Source organism: Pezoporus flaviventris, unplaced genomic scaffold, assembly GCF_033815535.1.
Source record: "Pezoporus flaviventris isolate CSIRO_AGI_PZ_B2104156 unplaced genomic scaffold, CSIRO_AGI_Pfla_v1 ptg000066l, whole genome shotgun sequence".
Classification (NCBI taxonomy): Eukaryota; Metazoa; Chordata; class Aves; order Psittaciformes; family Psittacidae; genus Pezoporus; species Pezoporus flaviventris.
In genome coordinates this window covers 19,550,382-19,570,806 of record NW_026892614.1, presented here as the reverse complement: position 1 = coordinate 19,570,806, position 20,425 = coordinate 19,550,382, and positions in this window count along the sequence as shown.

Below are 20,425 nucleotides of genomic sequence, written 5' to 3'. Positions count from 1 at the left end.
ACTTCTATGAAAGAATTATAAAAGCTACCAGAGTAAAACCAGTGCAATTTTAAAGGCTCAGGGGGGGTTTATCAAATCTTACTCACATGGGTGAGTAAAAACAGGAGATTAAGATTAAAGTAGCCTAGAAAATTGTCAAAGTCAAATACAGGTGCAATATTCACTCTCAAGTATTAAAATCATCCTTTATTACTTTACATTTGCTATGGTCTAAACAAAAGACTGAAAAATATCCCAGTTGATGTGCAGTTGGCAAACAAGTAAAAACTCACATCACAACCTCTATATGTAGGCAGACAACCTTGTGAGAGCTGTGTACAGTAGAATAGCCATGCTTGCTTTGCATTTACAGCACTCATACTTCCAGGGAAGTCTCCTATGGCTGCTGTTTATTTCTGTTCCCAGCTAAGTTTAGGCTCTCTCTGTGAACAGGCAGTGCCCCTTTGTAAGAAGCGGGCCTCATGGCAATTTTGGAAGAAGTCTGATCAGGATTCTCCGTTTGAGCATCCACACAGCCCGAACTCAGGTGTATGCCCAGCTGCACAAATGTAAAACACTATAGCTCAGAATCAAGGAAGGCTAGAAAACCGAATCACAGGCTAAGGAAATGAATTCCTGGGAATCATTTTGAAGAGAATTTTCTCTCCCTGAGGGCCAGGGAGTGCTGCTTGCTGAGGAGGAAGGGTTTCTACCCCAGAACACCTGGGTCCCACTCAAACAATCTCGGTAATAAACATCATGAAAAGCGATAAATTATGCCTACTTGAGCTGTGTGCCTTAAGCAATTGACATTTGCAAGGCACAGTGAAATCCTTGAAATGAAAGACAACACACGTGGTGCATGAAAAGAATTACACCGTTGCATGATTTCATTCCAGAGGAAAGTTCCTGCTACCCAGAATAACAGTGTCTGTGAAAAGCACAGATAATGTGTGAGACCTTTCCTTTCATGGTGAATAGACTTTTACCCCAATAAAGTTCATAGAAAGAGCGTTCTGGATCTTGGAATTAGGACTAGAGACACATCTTCCTCTCTGACAGAGAGAGAAGTCTCTCTTCTAGTATAAATCCCCAAAGTCATGTCTGCCTGCAGATCGTATGATGGTTAATGTAAGGTAACTGCTGTGATTTTTCTGAAAATGCACCAATCCTCAAGCAGAATGAAAAAATTATCTTACCAATAGGCAACAGTGCTCACATTTACTTCTATGGCAGAGGTTTGAAATTCCCCAAACTGTGGAAGTCTTGAGGCTACAGCTCCATCCTACACATGTATATAGACACCTCAGTTAGATGTGGGTGTCCCCATTCCTGTGACCTCAGGGGAGGGAGCAGTCTTATCCTTGACAAAGACTGTCTCCTGCCCTTCATACGAGAGCTCTGCAGTGGCATAGGAGCATGCTGGGGACTGACACATGGCTCCTTTGCCTTGCTTTTGTCCTTGGGTGAATGGAAAGTGCTCACGAGAGCTTATTCCTTTACCACTTGTTTTACTGGTTTTCAAAATGAACTGATCAGAGAAACTCTCCCAGAGCAGTTACCTGTAACTGTATCTGTATCTGTGTGCAGTAACAATTATGTCAAGCATCTGCGGGTGCTGAAAGCAATGCCTGATGAGCTCTTACAATGGGATCAACTTGCTAGGCGATCACCACACTTCACTGTTGCAAACCGGTTCCTAGCAAAGAGAGGAGAAAAGCTTCTCTGTATATGCACCATGCCAAGCCTGGGGCCAGCTCCACATTTCCGTTTGAGCCAGCTGAAGACTGTTTCACATGCTTTTAGCAGAGGCTCCAGATCCCCAGTGGCTGGACTCTCGGCTTTGCAGGCAGGGAGAGGAAATGGCTGGGTGAGGATGTGGGACAGAGGCATGGAGGAGCTATGTCTCAGTTCACAGCTGCTTTACATTGCTGCTGCTCTGTAGAGCTGCTGTGGGTTGGCACCCGCAGAGTGAGAGTAGGGGGAAGCATGGGGTCTCACAGGAGCAGCCTTGGGGGGGTGCACAGTGATGGCCTCACACTGCTTCAGTGCCCAGGCTGAATGCAGGAGGCAGGCAGCTTTTCTGTCTTCCTATATGAGTCCAAGTCTCAATACTGAGCCTTCCTAGTCTATTAGTATACACGCTAGGGTCAAGCTCCTTCAACATTAAAAATGGTCACCTGAAAACTATGTCTGAATTGTTTCTTATTTTTCAATAGGTGCCCCTCATCCTGTATATTTGGGAAGAAGAAGTTCTGATCCTCACTTGAAGGTAGCTGTTGCTCTCCTGAGTCTGAAAACAGCTTTTAACACTTGCCTGGAGGGATTGCAAGGCCTTTGTTCCAGTCTATGCAGAGTCCTTCCAATTGCTGTAAGAAGCTCTAAAGAGACATTGCTGACATAGTCTCTGCATCCCACCGACCACATAACATTTTTCAGGAAGATGAGGAATTCCTCTGCCTATGTGCCCTTGAAACAGGCTTCAAGGGCTGAAAGCAGCAGGAAAACTGGGGCACTTGTATATCACCAGTGAAAATGCCTATGGCACACTGGAAACAGAACTGTCACAGCTGGACAAAATGAATTGAATATGACATGGAAGATGAGGGCTTCTAGGGGATTTGCATGGGCTGTGCTATTCCTTTTCATAGTCCGTTCCACAGTTTTCTCAAGGATCCACAAAAGTGCAAAAGAAAAAGCTGATCAGCACTGTTATCTTACTTGGCAGCTAATTATACTGTTATGGGACAGACTTATGAGAGAGCCTAAAGCTGGTTTTGTTTCGGACTGGAAAAAGCCAAAATGCTTTCACAAAGCAGAATAAAGTCACAGCTCCTGTCTCCATATTACTTACCTTTCTCTCAATGCCTCATGAACCATCGCTGCAAAAATAGTTTTGCAAACACTATATGCTTGCAAAACATTTTCACCGTCAAAACGGTATCTGGATGCAAAGTAAAGACTGCCATTAAAATGTTCAAACCAGCTCTCCATTGTAGGCTTACCTTCCTGCAGGAACAGGATCTCCTTTATATTTTGTAAGTTTAAAACATTGTTTTCAGATCTTTAACTGAAAAACACAGAATATTTGAGTACTAGAAATGCACTTGGTACCATGGAAATTTGGACACAGTGCAAAAGCACCTGACCCAAGAAAATGCTTTCGAAAAGAACCCTTTTTGGTCAAAGATGCTGTTTTGTTGAAAATCAGATGTCTTTGCAGAAGCACATTGGTGTTGACCAGCCTTGTCTTAAGTCCAGGATGGAATTTGTGCTGGAGAAAATCTGTAACCCCAGAATAGCCTGATAATTATCACTTATCCTCCTGCCTGAGCCAGAGGAGACAGGAACCTGCAGCAAACAGGATCCCACTTTGTGTGGTCCTGGTAAGGACAGCAATCACTTAGGAAAACACCTTTGGTTCTCTTGTGGTTCCTTATTAAAAGTTTCAAACAGAATTGTGTTTTCAGCTTTATTACTACATAAAGTAATTTAAACCCATTAGATTTCCCTAAAACAGAATTATTTTCACTGCCTTACATGAGCCACTGTCTCTAAGGAAGGTCCTGGTTTCCTGCCACAGTTAATGGCTGAGACAGCAAAGCCCCAGCACGTTCACACCTGCTCACAACAGCCTTTGAAGCAGAAAGCTGCATCTCGAGACAACAAGACCCTTGCAGTTTCCTTCAGAAACATATACACACTCTGTTGCCACTGCTGGAGGCGTGTTTCCAGTCCCAGCATGACTGTGTCATCTCCATTTATCTCATATGCCTTGATCAAGTTACTCTTCAATAGCCTGTAGGGAAAATGGGGCCTCACCTATTATCTGTCAGGCTGTTGACAGCAAAACAAGATCTGTTTCCTTTGGGTTTGTGGTGTTTTGGCTGGGTTCTTCTTAACTTTCACATATTAGTCAAAGAGCCAGCCTCAAATGTGGCATTCCAGCATTTCAGTGCAATAAATTAAACATCTGCTTGCGGAGATGGCCTCACGCTGAGATTGAAATTGGCCCTATATGTCTGTGAAGGATCCTCTAGCTTGTTTCTCTCCTGTCAAAACAAGAAAAAAAGAACCTTTTGGGGCATTTATGGTGAAACTTTGGAAAGCTTTTCTGCCATTTGGCTTTAGATTGGATAAATTATTTGGGAAAACCCCACAGGCTCACCCTTCAGTTAAAAATGCTGCACGGTGGACTTCTGAGGGGATTCTGTCATTGTGGTGCCCAGAGCCATCCTGGGTAGATAACGACACCTCGTTCTGGTTCGAGTCTGTGACCAGCTGCAATGAAAGGTGAGTAAATTTGAGCCTCATGCACGTGGTGACAGATCCACGGGACTCTCTGCATGGGCTGAGCAGTGGCAGTGCCCAATGCAAATCTTCAGGAATTGCAAGGTGATGACATTTATCCTAGACATTTTCCTCCTGGAACTGTATAAAGATGATTTGTTTTCCCTGTCATGTTATAATGGCAGTTACCACGACACAGCTGATAGGCAAGCATCTTAGTCCTCTGCATGCATTTTCTTAAGTGGATTGACTGTTTGCAAGAGCTTCAACTCCAAGCAACTGTATTCATTAAAGAGTGAAATTAATAACCTGACTAATCTGTTGTTGCTGCCATAGTCATTACCATTACTTCTATTTGTTTATTTATCAAAGTTCTGCCAAGCATGGTTTCCTTGTTCCAGTCATTGATCCCAGAGAGTATACTGTCTAAACAGATAAAGCAGAGGAGAAGACCTGAGTCAGATGCACAGGCAGATTCAATGGTGTGGTGGCAACCAGCAGCACATCAACTGCAAATTGTGATGGCTGTCAGGTTTCTGGAGGGAAAGCAGGGACCTACCTGCAAGGGGCTGAGCTGAAGGAGAGGAGAGGTGGTGGAAGAGGGAAGTCACTAAGATTTTCATTGGCAGACTTTTACTCCTACAGTTTCTTTTTTTCAAAGTGATGAATACCAATTTTAATGTGAGAAAGTGCAGAAGTCCTTCTCCCAATACAAACAAAACTCATTGAACTGAAATTTGTCAAATGATAGTGTCAGAGCAGATAAACCTAAACTCCTTGTATGAAAAATAGCATCAGTAAAAATAAAACCAGAACATTTCTTATCCTTGCATGCCACCCATTCCTCAGGTATCAGGCACTGCATTAGAGAAATTACTGTGAGCATGTGGAAACACCATTTGTTTGCATTTACTAGCTGGTTCTTTTGTCTGGGTTCATTATCACTGATCCTTTATGAAGAAGTGGTGTTCCAAAAATACCTCTATGCAGCAAATTTCAGCATTTCCTCATGGCATGGCTTCACAGCACTCAGCTGTGCACACTCCCTCCCTCCCTGTCCCTGCTGGGACAAGCAGGATGACAGTCACTTGAGGGCTGAGCCCTTGTTTAGCAGACAGATTAGAGACAGGAATGTGATGCTTCATCAGGGGGTTCTTCAGTACCAAAATTGGGCAATCCAATCTTATATGTCAAAATCCAGTGGATCAGATAAAACCCTAGCCAAATGCATGTCAGCAGCAGCTCAAGACATTTTAAAAAGCCTTTACACTCAGTGTGCTGTGACTTCAATTAGGGCTGTCCAACAGAAATCACGGCTACAGCTTTGTGGTGGTCACAATGGTGTTATGCGGATATACACCCTCCAGTAACTGGAAATTAGCTCAGTTTTGCTAGCAGAGTAGCTGTCTGCAAAACCCACCTGGAAAGAAGCCATTTTTATCTCCGCTCTGCTCTGCCTTCCTCTGTGCTTGACTGCTGTAAACCCAAATATAAGCATAGACTATCATTAGCTCAGAAGTTTGCCTACTGACAAGCAGAGCAATCACCCAGCATCAGCAACAGAACATGGACCAGATCACACCACAGACTTCAAGAGATTTTCAGCTGTTTTAGTTGGTCCATTAGAAAATTCCCTGCAGATCATGGGATTCTTTCCATAGAAGTTTCTTGCTGTTTGATGGACCCCAAGTGGAGACGGGATGGTTGTATAGATAATTGACTTTTCCTGCACATGACAAGGTTCTGTCAAGGTTCCTCTGACTGAGGACAGAGAACATAAGTCACAGTGCACTTTAATCTTTGTACTTACCAGGCCTTGAGCTCAAGCATAGGGTTTTTTTCCCAGCACTTTAAGTGCATAAAGCAATGCCCAGAAACACAAAGCTAAACGATATGAAGGAAAAAAAGATCAACTTTACATTTCTGTAATTCCCCCGTGGTAAAGTGCTTATTTATTTAGGAGAAGACCTCCTTTGCTTAGTTTTCCATATGACAGTGCTCTGCTCAGTCTTATCTCGGAGTGACTCATAGGATGGGTCAAAAGGTGAAGAGAAACTTTACCGTAACCTCTTCATAACTCTCTTGTAAAGTCTGTTTTCTTTGGATTCTCCATTTGCATTTGTAATCAGTGGGCAATTTCCTCTCATGTCTCCATTTTCCACCCTTCTTGTTTTTAATTGAAAACATGGTAAAGTTAAGGTTCCTTTTGTACCAAAAGCCCTCCTTCTTCCTGCCTTGTATGTTGTGTACATCCATCACATTTCCCTCAGGGCATATCCTCAGCTACTGAAAAATGACAAAGCTCCATTTTTTCCACAGGGATGTACAACAGTGCTCCAGGAGGGATTCTGCCCTGGCACAGAGAAGAGTAAAGCACCTGGAGTGACTGGTGATGGGCTGGATGGAGTCCTCAAGGGCTCCTACCCTGACTGTGGGAGGGGTGTTTCCTAAGTGCCTCCAAATACAGTCACCGGTGCTTGAGATAACATATAATGATACTCTTTCAGCCTGGCTTTGGGCTGGAGAGTTTTGCAGTTAACAGCAGAGCTTCTCAAGTAATGTTGTTGGGAAAGCTGCCAAGAGCTTCCTAGCAACACCTTTGCTTCAATTTCCTCTTCAATCGCAAGTAAGATCTCCCCCCAGCCACTCAGTCACCAAATCCAGGTCTCAGAAGCCTCGTGCTCACTCACCGCACTCTGCACAGCCTTTTGTTACATGGGATTGGCCATCCAGCCTTTCTATGTTAACAGTCATGACTGAATCACTGCTGCTGACAGAAGATGACTACCTGGCAAGTGAGTCTACCCCAGCTCCTAAGCTCCTGAGTCCATAGGCAAGCCAGTGATCTTCAGGACATCCTTCAGTGTGCATCTGATTCTCAGTGGGGGTTTAAAGACCATTAAGCTAATGGAACCGAGCATGTGGATACCATTAAACTTACGCTTCAGTGCTTCACTGATGGATTTAAACAGGCATATAAGCATTTTGTTGAACAGAAACTTGTGAATGCCAGCATAGCAGGACAATTTTAGTTATTGTTCAAATATTAAGACCTGATTTTAGTCATACAGAATTGCACATACCTGCTGCAATGGACACATACCAGAGAGACAGAAGAGCAGATAAAGTTTATTTCCTACTCTTTTTCATTTCTCAGTGACCAAGCACGTGCTGATGCCTGGGGGATGAGCCTGGAAAGTGCAGGCAAAACAAACACATGAAACAAAATGGAAACAGTCCTTACTTTTATAGTTACATAGAGCAGTATCACCTCAGTGTTAGCAGCAGCAAACTTTTCCATTCCCCATCTAGCATTCATTTTAGTTCCTGCAGTAGTGAACTATGGAAAATACGAGGTTAGGGAGTCCTTGCTCTTCTCTTAACTCATTTGTTCCTCTTTTCACCCATAAAGGAAATGTTTCTGACTCTACAGCATGTCCATATTCTCACTTTTTTTATCACCAAAGGAAACAAGGAAAAGTAAAAAAACCAGTAGATTTTTTCTATGGAACTAATGTCCAAGTCCTAGTCAGGATAAGGGTAATATACCTTGTTCTCAATGCCATCAGTGTTGTGTCTTTCCAGACAGGTTTTTCCTGCATCCACATATAAGAAAAGTGGGATGTCAGTTAAAAATAAATAATTCTTATGCTTTCCATACCTAATTGCTCATTTCAAGCTCAAGACAAACCTCCTATCAAGCTGCTCCTCTCTGAAAGCCACTATAACGTTTTAAAGTAATTCATGTCAGCCAAGCCATTTCTTGTAAATTGGTCAAGCTTTCATCACTTCAGGCCTTGACTCAAGAAATGGGGTTAGTCAGGGCTGCAAAAACCTTTATATCAAGCACATGCTTTGAGAGTTTTCACTAGTGAAACCTAAGTTGATGTCTAGTTAGGAAATATTTATAAACAGAAACTGATTTGGATTACTCTTTCCTAAGTGTTGAGGTCTTAAGAAGACTCTCCTTTTGTAATACCCTTCCAGGGAGGTCATCAACTACTGCAGTTTTCTCAGGCACTGGATGCCATCAGAACAAATGTCTTTCTCAGAAGTATAAAGAAGTGCAGTGTCTGATCAAAGTCTGCCAGACAAATAAAGTTAAGGATCAAGAGAGGTCACCAAATGGAACAAGTTTCTTCCCTGTGATCATTAACTTTGTCTTCATTGCTGTTACTCTTTCCATCAGGAGTCACATGAGATGACCATCTAATCTGTTGCAAGGTCTGGTGTCTGAGTGCCCAACCCTTTGCTGCTGCTCTGAAAGATGATCTGAATAAATGGTTAGAGAGGTCTTGCAAAAAACAGTTATCAAAAAGATTCAAACAGCTAAATTAGGGAAATTTTGGCATCAACAAATTGAATTAACAAATCCTGGTAGTTTGGGTCATATGATCTAAAGCAGCTGGCTTGACTATGCAGTGCACTGTTGCAAAAGGCTAATAGCAAAAATAATGCTATAGATTGGTAATCACCATGTCTCCTGACTTTCTGATGGGTAGCAGTCCCACAGAAGGCATTTTCTTCTGGTTTTACAATAAACTGTTTTCTCTTGGAGAAAAGCAGAGAGGCAGGCTAAAAACTAGGTAAGATACATGTAGAGCTGTTTTCAGTCAAGTGCTTTTTTCAGTAAAGAAGCATTCATTCAGGAGCAGTGTACATTGTAAAAAATAACTAAAGAAAGCAGATCAAATTAAACTAGCTAGTGCCTTTATTCCTAGCTGGCTATTTTGAGCTGCATATGCCTACACTGCAGCCTGCAAGGAAAAAGCTAGGTGTAAGTGACCAGCAGGTACAAAACAAACACCTATCTCTAAACATCTTTTCTGAAACTTGCCCCTCCTGACACACCAAGTTACCATGGTGTGCTGCATGCTAGAAGGAAAACAGAGGCAGAAATAAGCAGCAACAAAACATTTCTCAATTAGCAAGTGATTACATCTCTGGCAGCACACAGCAAAAACACAGTATATTTGAACAAGCTGGCTAGTATGCTGGAGGGACAATACTGCTTGATGAGATGGGATGCAGAGCCATGCTCCCATCCTGCTAGCATGTCAGCAGACACAGGAGTACAGTCCTGCTCTTTCCACACCTGCAACAGCCTTCATGAGCCTGATACAGCTGAAATAACAAGCATCTACTGTTTGGTTTACAGGGTAGCTATGGGGAACAGTGCCGTGTCAGTGAATGCAAGGTTTGACCCACCAAGCTTTCCCAGGTGACCAATGCCACTGGCTGTATCATGCAGGAGCTTTTATGTGCTTGCTGGTACTGGTGTCTCTTGGAGAGAGAGAGAAACAGAGAGGAAACAAGCTGAGGTGTTTGTGGAACTTGGAGGAATAACACGTGTCCAGGCTAACATGGGATTCAACTCAGCAGATGGCAGGAAAATGGTCACTGGAAGGGAAAGCTTGGGGCTGAGGGGCTAGATGCCATTTTTAACACCACTGCTATCCTAGGCAGCACAAAATCCCGTTTAACCATATAATACCTCTGTTCCTTACCTGTGATTCTGGGGTGCTCACATTCTCACCATGCTGTCCTTCTTGCTCTCTACTGAAAGGACAAGTGCTGATGGTGGCCTGCCTGCTCCTCAGCCCCATCACCACCATGTGCTTGCCTGCTGCACACCACGACCATGCTCTGTTTGGGGCTGGGCTGGAGCCCTAAGTTGGAAACAGGCTTTGGGGACAGTCAGCTGAAGCCTGTGTGCCGCTGTCACCCTCCAAGTGAGACTTTAAGCCTCTTCTCTCATGCAAATAGTTGCTTCTTGCAGCACCAGCAGAGCCAGAATTGGGTGCCAGCATCTATCACCAGCTGAGACTCCGGCTAATGGCATTTACAGTTAAGAATAACAGAAAATAAACTTTATCTGTTACACATGTTTAGCACCTAAAATACTTGCACGGCATCATATGCACAGTCTTAAGAACAATCATCTGAATGCCTACACGTTTCTCAAACCACTGTGTAAATTCCAAAATGCTGTATAAACATACTTTGTACAGCACTTGTGGGTGACAGGCAAATTCCTCTCATAACAACGGGCCTGTTGTTTCCCAAGTAACAAATGTATGCCAGAGGGAAGCAGCAAATAAGGAGATGTTAGAAGAACCTAACTGAAAAAGTCAAATTAACAGCTTCAGTCACTCCACTGACAGGACTATAACTGCAACAGAAGTGAAATTTAACCCAACAAATAGCACTGACAGCGTTTAGCTACTGCGGGAACTTATCTGACAGCTTCAGAACAATTCCTTGCGCAGTTAATCATGGCCATACATTTCTGTAAGACAGGTTTTGGTCCCCCAGAATTACTCCTGCTAGCACAGATCCCAGTGCTGAGGTTTCACTTTGAACTGTAGCTTGGGATGAAACCCCTAACTGATGCTGGATTTAATCCAAGAGTTCCAAGAATACCAGTGCTGAAAGGGTTGTAACCTCAGCAAGCTGCTAAACAAGGGCTCTTCCTGTCTTTCTGAAGCAAAAGAGTGTTTCATGATTTTGATAATGGCTTCAGCAAGGATACCAGAGCAATGTTTCTTGTAAATCTTACCCAAAACAACCTAAAATTTCTTTGCTTTGGCTGTCTTAAGCAAAACTCTTTTCAGCTCCTTTAAATAACTTTTTTCCTTATTTTTTGCAAAAATAGGTGGGGTTTTTGATCCGGTCTAGAAATGTAGTTTTCTGTAGAGTGGGGAGAACACTCCCAGTTCTGCAAGCACTCATTACCTGGTGTGCCCTACTACCAAGTCCAGTCCCATAGAAGTCCACAAATCTGCTCATAATCATAAATGCTTACAGCACCAAATTCACAGCTTTTACGTACGGTTCCTAAATGTATATGTGTGGATTACAGTTGATCTAAGGTACCGTGGTCTCTCTAGACACATAGGTGTGATTGGTTTTCAAATCTGCCATACCTGTTCAATGAACAACAAAAACATCCGGTGTCAGAAGTCCTCCACAGTGAACTGAATTGAAAAGCTGCGTATCCCTTTTTCCTTTTGCTCAGTCAGCAAAACAGAGCGTGCAGCACTACCTGATATTCATGAAGCTTCTCCTGCGCACGGGCACGCTTTCCTGAAACTCCATATTCTGCTCAGTCCATCTTTTCTTTTTGTAGCTGTTCACCCTGCAATTTGTACACACATGGGAAAAAGGTGGGAAAACCACAGTGTTAAGTTCCCAAGAATCCCAAGAAACTGCTCTGGACTGCAGGGCGAATACCCACACCCTCTTCCAAAGGCCCTCTGAGGCTGCATTTGTACTTATTGTTCTTATTCTTGCCTTTCTCACTGCCTCTGGGACACTTGACATGTGTGTGACCAAGAAGCAGAAAAGTGCCCTTGACTCAGATAAAAGACACATCTGTGAGGAGCTGCTTGGTCTGCAGGTTCAGTCCTTTCCTTCTTCATGGTGCTCAGCTCCATGGGCCTCATGCCTGAAGTACTAGGGCACTGGGGCAGCCTTGCTTCCCACAAAGGACAGGACAAAGCTTTAGCCTGCCTTGGGCCATGGGCTGGAGCTCTGCCAGCCCTGTGCTGACCTCCCTCCTTCGCAGGGAGATGTGTGCTTGGTGTGGCACCACAGTGTGCGCAGGATGCTGCCACCTGTCCCTGGGCTCCCCTGGGTCTGGTACCATGACATCCCTGCTGCTGCGCTGCCAGAAGTGCCCAGTGTCAGCTCCGAGAGGATGAGGACGTAAAACATCAGTCACACTTGCCATGCATTAAGTTGCATTTTCCTATCCAGCAGTTTACACAACAGGATCAGAAGAGCTTGCAGTATATGGAATACAAATGACTAAGAGACCTAACAGTTTTCAATGTTCGTTTGGCTGCAATCTCTTCCTCCAAGTTGCAGGTATGCACTGTGGTCATTACCAAGGTAAAACCTTAACAGACTGTTGACAAAACAACTATCACCACAAAGGGCGTGTGACTGGTGCTTAATGATTTAGGACAGCTAAGACATAGTCCTGGCTTATTTTTCAGGCTTTTGGACATATTGGGTCCATTTACTGATGGTTTCACATGCCTGAAAAGTAGAAACAATTTATTACAGAGATCAGCTTGTGAACCACTTATTTTTCATAACAATGCTAGTGTCAAGCCCCAGGTGATTACTCCAGCTTTAGCTCACCTTCCCACATTGGATTTGGATAACATGTAAGAGTCATGACATGAATTTGTAACATTTACACAGATGCTAGCAATACAAAACCTCCAGCTGTATCACTTTCCACCCCAGAGCATCCCTGATGAGAAGCAGGGGAGCAATCAACACCCCACCTCAGGAGTTGTCTACCCCACGTGAATGTCTCACTGCCTACCCTGATGGGCTGCAGTATGCTTTTCTAAGCTGTGATATGACCAAAAGTCAGTATTAGATCATCTAAGGAGATAAAGAAAGCAAAGGATGCAGGCCATATGAAACAGTAAGGAGGCATGACTTTCCACAGCCTGGCATATCGTCATGCATCTAAGTTTAAAGAGAGTGTCAAATACCACCTTGTCAGGGTGGCATGGTCTTATGCCTTTCAGGTGCTGTTGAAAATGATGAAACAGAAGAAGCAGAGCTGGGGATGGTTTGCAGAAAGCAAGTGTGTTTGTCTCTCCCCTCATGTTTCTATGGGCAGGACTAAGAATGTGAAGACCTCTGTTCTCATTTATGAGCTAGATTCTCCTCTGCAGCATCTTTCCCAGAATGAAGATTATTCACAAGGACAAAGAAAACAGTCACAGACAGATAGGACCTCTGATCTCTGGTCTTGTGCTGAAAAGATGGGTCATTTTCCTTTTTTGTATGATTTGTATGTTTTACATCACAGGCAGGTACTTGGTGACAGCACAAAAGCAGTGAGTTATCCTATTTTGGGAAACGGATGAACAAGGAAAATTCCATACTTAGTTACAGATTACGATGTACAGCAGTGAGTGTCAGGAACAGGAGCATTTGTTACTCCAAAAGCTCATGCTTCTGAATCAAATCACTGTTTTTGTCTTGTGCCTAATGTGAATGATAACAAAATAGTGATTCCCTTTTTTACACTACAAATCAGCTCCACTGAAGCCATCTCAAGTTCAGGTTCTCATTGCAGCATTGTTTTAAAGACTGTGAGGGGAACATAAAACTGACATCCAAACTACTTGCTTATCAGCATTCCACCTCTTTTGCTCTGATCTCCTCATACATAGGAAAATTATCCGTCTGTCTGAATACATGGACATAAGGGATCTCAAACGTGAGGATTTATGATGCTCTTTCTGCTGCCAAAAAATTCCTGTGCACATTACCCAGTTAAATCTTTTCCTCTCTGCAACAGAGAAACTACCTGTGCTGGGAAAGTCAGATCATGGGGGTTTACATTAATAAATCCTAATCCAACTTCATGTCAAGCATTTGTCTTCTAAAAAATCTGTTTTGGCTTTCAACATATAAAGCCACAATAAAGTAATTTTAGACAACACTAAGATATTAGTCCTTCAGCCAAAGATAACAGAAACAAAGACTGCAGAAATAAAGAGATTCCTTTACTGAGAAAATATATGAAAAGCATAATACAAATGGATATGATTGCTACATCACCAGTAAGATAACAGCCAAATCTGTCTGCGGTTTGTCCAGAAACCTGTCCTGCCTACTTTAAAATAGCAAAAGTCTTGCACTAAAGTGTTTTGTTAATTCTGAAATTCATTACAACGATAAAGCCTTTCCAATAGTAACAAGTAAACGACTCACTACTATATGTCCCAGAACCTTATCTCTGCAGCCACTGCTAGACCAAAGGAGGAACTGTTTCTTGCCTTTCATGCTTTTGTGGAATTTCCAGTGGTAGCAAAGAGTTAAACCCCAGATGCTCATGCCTCCCGTTTAGATGCCAAAAATTACTTCACATTCTCGGGAGTAAACTAATTGCCAGATGTATATGAGAGTAGATCCATGTGTAAAAACACACACAGACACAGTCCTAATTAATGAAGCGCTGTACAGTCAGAGCACCCATACTGCCCAAGGTTCCTGCAGGACCTACCAAAACACTCAGCTCACCCAGCCCAGACAGTAAGTTAGCTAATTGCAGTCAGTATAAATGCAAATCTGTTAAGGACAGAGGTTCTGGCTCTGTGGGCAAGGCTGTGATGGCTTCAGGTTTGTTTCCAGGGAGACTTCAGGGAGCAAGGCAAGAAGGGCTGCGCCCTGCTGCACTTTTCATGGCACAAGGATTCCATGGGGTCAGGCATGAGACAAACCCACACTGAACCCCTGGGACAGGCTTCATGTCAGACCTGGAGGTGGAATAACAGGTCCTTAGCTCTGCTTAGAGCTGGTGAGAGCTGAGCTGCAGCAGGGCCCTGCCCTATGCACAGGCACTGCTAGCCGGCATCTCTGAGTACTGCTCCACTGATGGCCATGAGCCTTCCCACAGGGAGAACCAGCATCCCTATGTCCTGCCAGGCTTCACCTCCTCACTTTGAGTGATCCAGGTGGATGTTGAGTGACCTTCTCCAGTGGCGAGGGAGGTTCGTCTTTGGACGAACAAGGAAGTAATGTCACAGGTGAGGGACAAACCTGCCTGAGACACTTCTAGCCCCCCAGCTTGTACTGAGCTGTTGGCCAGGTGCCTTTCTCCTCATCCATGCTCCCCTCACCTGCCCAGAACAGATGTGGCTTCGAGGAGGGAACAGCAAGAACTCCTCCCGCGGCTGCCTTTTCCCTCAGGCCTTGTTTTCTGTTTGAATTTGTCAGCCTTTGTTTTCCAGACTTTGGTTCCTGTTATTCGACAGGATTAAATAACTCTTTGTAGCCTAGATTTTCTCCCCAAGCAGGAATTCATAGGCCATAAGCAAGCTGTTTTTAGGTTCTTTTCCTTGTTATTAAATTGTGCTACATTTGCCAAGCCTGAAGACACTTGCAGCAAGGGCTTTGCTCCTGCACTTGACGGTCTTGTGTGTCCCTTTCCTCAGAGTATCTCAGTTTTGTCAGGATCTCTAAAACATTTGTATGCCATCTTCCAAGATGAGTTTGTTTGTCCAGTGACCCAAGACAACCTCATCTTCTCTTCATTTGTTATCCAAACATATTTAAGCAAAGGAAGGGCACAGAGAAAACATTCAATTGATCTTCATAGCCCTGATTGATTCAGTGCCATCCATAGGGGCACTAAATGGGACTTGGACAGGTATAAAGGCAGGAGATTTAGTTTAGATTAGCATTAGCCTTTCTTGTGACATTGGAAACTGCAAAACTGCTGGGACAGCTAGTCCTCTGTAGTCCTGAAATCTTCTTCCAGAAGCGCCGTTTCCAGGATCCAGCCTGTATGGACAAACTGTGCCCATGTTTGACCACCCTCTGAAGTTATCCCAACAGCCTTCTTTGCTGGGAGGGCGCATTTCACGATCAACTCATCACCTACCAATGCAGTGAGCTTACAGGGCTTTCTCTAAAGAGCTGCTTTCCAGATGGCTGAACTTGATGAGGGTCCTCTCAGCCCATTCTCCAGCTTATGGAGGTCCCTCTGGATGACAGCACAGCCCCCTCGTACCGAACACAAACACACTGAAACATCAGCACCTACATACTCTCCTTAGTGATGCCCACAAATTAACTCAACCTAATATGGGGCAAAGGCAAATACCAGCATGAGAACAACTGCAACACTCATTCCCAACATCTGTTAAGTTTGGGCTTCCTAGCGTCTCGTAGTTGCTGTTCAGCCCATGGAATACATTATACACCATTTTTCTTGTTTCTTTTTCTCACTTGTGCATGTCTAGGCTCATTGGGGCACCCCAGGGAAGATAAGTGTTAAGAGTAATGGAGAATGAGGCACTAACCAAAACTATGGAGGTCTGATTCAGTTCTGGGGAAGGGTTTTGGGAGAAGCAGGGAGGTGGCTTCTTCAACAAAAAGTGACCTTTTCTTAAGGTTGCTGGTTGTAATCCAGTAAATGACAAGTGATGGCAGAGCAGTGCATACCTAATTGTGCCCCTAACAGTCTGCTTATGGAACAACTAAAATGCCACAGTGTTTATGGCAGAGGCCAGTTGTGAAATAAAGACAAGTCTAATAGGGCTGGACAAGTCCAAACATGACTTCGTGGACTCAGAGTCCAAAATCAATCTTCTGGGACAACCTGGCTCCTCACACCTCTTCATGACTCTTGGAGTGCATTACATTTTCTTGTTTCTTTTAAAATAAAGCCAACTAGACAGTTCCCAGGGGTGCAGGGCAGGAGTCAAAATGCTGAGCAAACGTAAATGCCTGCCAAGGTGTGTGCTGCCTGCCCAAGGCAGCACCCTGGGCCAGGATTCCCACTTTGCTTCTTCTGCTTCAGCAGAACTCTGTTCAATCTAACAGTTGGGATTATTCAGTTATTCCAACTCACATGTGCTATAATGGCAGCCCAAAGCTGCACTAAGACTCAGGACTTCTCTGGGAGAAGACCTTGATCCCAGCCCAGAAAATTTAACTCAAGAGAAGCCCAGGTATGTCCCTTTGGTGCCAAACTTCCCTATCAGATTCATCATGCAACAGCATGAATCGTTGCTCAGTGTACTCTGAGCTAATGGTAGCCAACCACATGATTTCTTAGCCTAGTATAATGAAGTCAATCAGAATGATAGGAAACCCTTTCATTATTGACAGCACAAACACCAGCTGATTGAATTGTGTGCTGGCAAGCAGAGCTATTAGCTGTCAAAACAAAACAAAATCACTAAGAACAGAAGAACAGCTTTCTGGCAATGTGTCCTAACAGAGGTTGGGTGAAGATGAATGTTTAAAAATCCTCTTCTTACCTGAAGTCTCTGATGCCTTCCTGCTCTTTTTCTCTCTTTCACACACACACACACAAACACACACTCACACATCATGTTTCACTCATGATCCTGCTATTCCAAAGCATGAACATGACACAGAAAAACTGTAAAGCAACAGCCTGCCAGAGATGTTTGGTGCCCTTTCTCTTGTCTGAGACACAATGGTGACCAGATATGTAAAAATGTCTTCTATTGACGTAAATTACTGGCTTTCTCACCAAAGTGCTTGGGGGGAGCAGTTTTAGTGGCTGTGGTAGGAGCATTCCTTTGAGAACAGATTTCAGTCCTCAGAAAACCATCCTGAATGCTTTACTTTCTGAAACAGAAACAGCAAATCATGTGAAGAACATGCCTGTGGGAGCCAGCAGACTCTGGGTATCAAGTGCAGAGAAGTCCCCTCTGAAAGGAGGAATAATTTTATCACATGAAGCAAATGGGATGCTCCTGTCATCCGCTGATAGCTGCAAGGAAGTAGAATGCCCCTCTGGCATGTTACAAGTTGGGTATGACATCGCATGCTACACTTCTCTCCAAACCCAGGATGAGATAGTCTTCTCAAGGCTCTGCTGTGAAAAACTGGAAAGAAAATACCAAAGCTCTTTTCTTCCCAGACAAAGGGGAAAAGGCAGGAGAATCAGAGCGCTCAATGTCAGCATTCTTCTGCTTCCTTCAAAAACGTAACACAAGTCTTCTAGCACTACCAAGCAAACAATCCAGGAAGAAACTCAGTCTGCTTTTAAAGCCTTCACACAAGATATATCAGTCACCTTCGCATAATGGCAGAGGAACCAAGCCCTTCAGCTTGATTGTTTCCCCCAGATTTCTTCATTCCTTATGATTTCAGCCTTTGAAAGCATCCCTGAGTCCAGTTTACATCAGCACAGGCACGCTTTAAGCTAAACCATCTCCAAAAGTCCAGGCGAGAGCAAGAAACATCTGCAAATCTGATAGGCTTAGTTAGATTTGCGGTACCTCTTCTCCCCATAGCAACTACAGCAAGGAGATTTCAGTTTAGGAGGGAACCTGGTGCAAGAACCCTGGCTTGGGTCAAAGGGAAGGCCAATGCATCTGCTGCAAAAGTGTAATTTGGTAACATCTTTATTTTACCAACAAGCAAGGGCATTGTTTCTGAGAGAGCAAGAACAAGTTCTCTTGTGCTATGACAGAAATTGTCTCATACTAGCTGACGCGTGAGAGGTGATGCTCAGGAGACAGATAAAGTTACTGGACAGAGTGGCTGGCAGTCAACAGTGCTTAGTACAGAGCAGTAGGAGAGCAGAACATGCCACAGTAGAGCTGCACGTGGAAGCTGCACAATGCACCTTGCATGTGGGATTACTGAGAAGCATCTGATTAGGATCACAGAATCCAAGTTGTTCTGCATGAGTGGCTTTGAAATAAATAAGTGCTATATATCCCTCACAGTGATTGCCTCACAAGCTGTTGTTGAGGGGGAAATATAAACACGGTGTATCTGAGTTAGTTTTCAGTGGGTTAGCTGAGTGCTTTGGCACCAGCAGCGCAAAATACATTTGGTGTGCGTGCTTAACTTACAGCGTTACTGTTCAAGGCTGTGTATGTTGCTAAATAACTTTCCCATTGTTTCATTGGTTACATTGCTCACACTATTTGGCTTGGCTTTTGTTTTATGTCTCAGTTCCTTTAAAGCCTGTGTAATGGAAAATGCACAGCCTTTTCCCAAATCTAATTTAGAAGACCCTGTTTAGTCCATACTTCTGTGAATCTCCCACCCCTCTGGTGATTTTACATGCAGTATCTTACCTATAGAAAAATACCCACTCTTGCAGCTTCAAAAGAAAAGCTTTTTGTGTATACAATAGGCTATATACAGGTCCTGTCTACAGGATCACTTTATGCACAGGGAAAGGAGATTGAAAGATCCAGCTCATGACAGAAGCAGTGCTTTGTGCAGGGGGTGCACAGAGCTGGGCATCTGGCAAGCTGCATGCTGTGGCTGATATGGCAGGAGGCACAAATCCGGGAAGCTGCAGGACCCCAGACATACTTCCACAGCATTCGTGTGGGACTCCAGGAATTAACTGCTCTTAGTCCCTCACAGTCACAGGAGCAGAGTGTCCTGCCCCATGGGGCTTCCAGGCTGCACTGAGGTCTGCCCTTGGCAGCAATGGCAAAGTGCTGCTCCTGCCCCACCGGTGATATCTGGGCACACGGGGAGCCAGCACCATGGCCTTGGGCTGAGCCTGAGGTTTCCAGCTGCCCTTGGCCATAATCTGGAGGCTCTTATTCACCCAGCTCCAGGGTCATGTACATAATCAACTGCCCCAAAATGTTAGCCATGCTATTGTTGTGGCATGCCAGATGTCATGGCAGCAAAAACCCTGTATTTTAGGATGTTCCAGACCCTGCTCACCTACCTGGTGGCTTTCAGTGGCGACAGGGAAACATGGACTATCCAAGTGACATAGGCAGACTGAAGTCCAGGTCGTGTGGCTTGCCGTCTCCCAGTTCACCATCACCAAGACTGACTGGGAACTGGGGACTAGGAGCCTGGAAGCTGCTGCGCTTGGCACTGTTCAAGAGCCAATGGCTGACACTCATGCAGGCTTCCTATGCACCACAGAGCTTATCAGCCAAGTGTGAGCACTCCCTACAGACCTGACGAGGAGGGGACTTGTGAATCAACTTGTTTTGACATGGTTGCATTTCGTTGGAAAGAAGTCTTATTATAGCTACAACATTTCACTGACAGTAGCCTGTTGATGGTGTATGTGAAAGGAGGGGGCAAAGAGAGATAGAGGGTGAGAGCACAAAAGCAAACCACAGTCCCTGAGCCACAGCAGGGATGTTGCTATCTGGCAAACCATGGGGTTGCAAGCGTTAATGGTGAAGAATTTGGATTGCCCTCCAGTGGCCAAATGGGATTGCAGATCCCAGCATAGGTCTAAGGCAATGTGAAGAGAAAACAAATTTGGAGAACAGAAATTGGCAGCTAGAAGCAGCCTGTTGTATATTTTTTCATATGAGGGCAGAATCGGTATCACCATCTGGTCAGCACATCCATTACAGGTATTTAACATTTGCTTTCTCCCTTTTCCATACCACCACTCTCCTGTGATCACACAGAACTTCACAGTTCTTACCAGCTGAGCACGCAGATGCTGGGATCTTCGCTGGTGAACCAGGGTGGGACAACTGTGTACATAAGGCCAACGTCAGCAATCAGTGCTGTATCCAGAGACACACCAAACAAACTCACACACAGCAGAAAAAGAAAGTGTCCTGAGAAGCCCAAGGCAGGTCACCAGTAACAACATTCATATCAAACCAGGAGAGAAAACATCTGAGTCAAA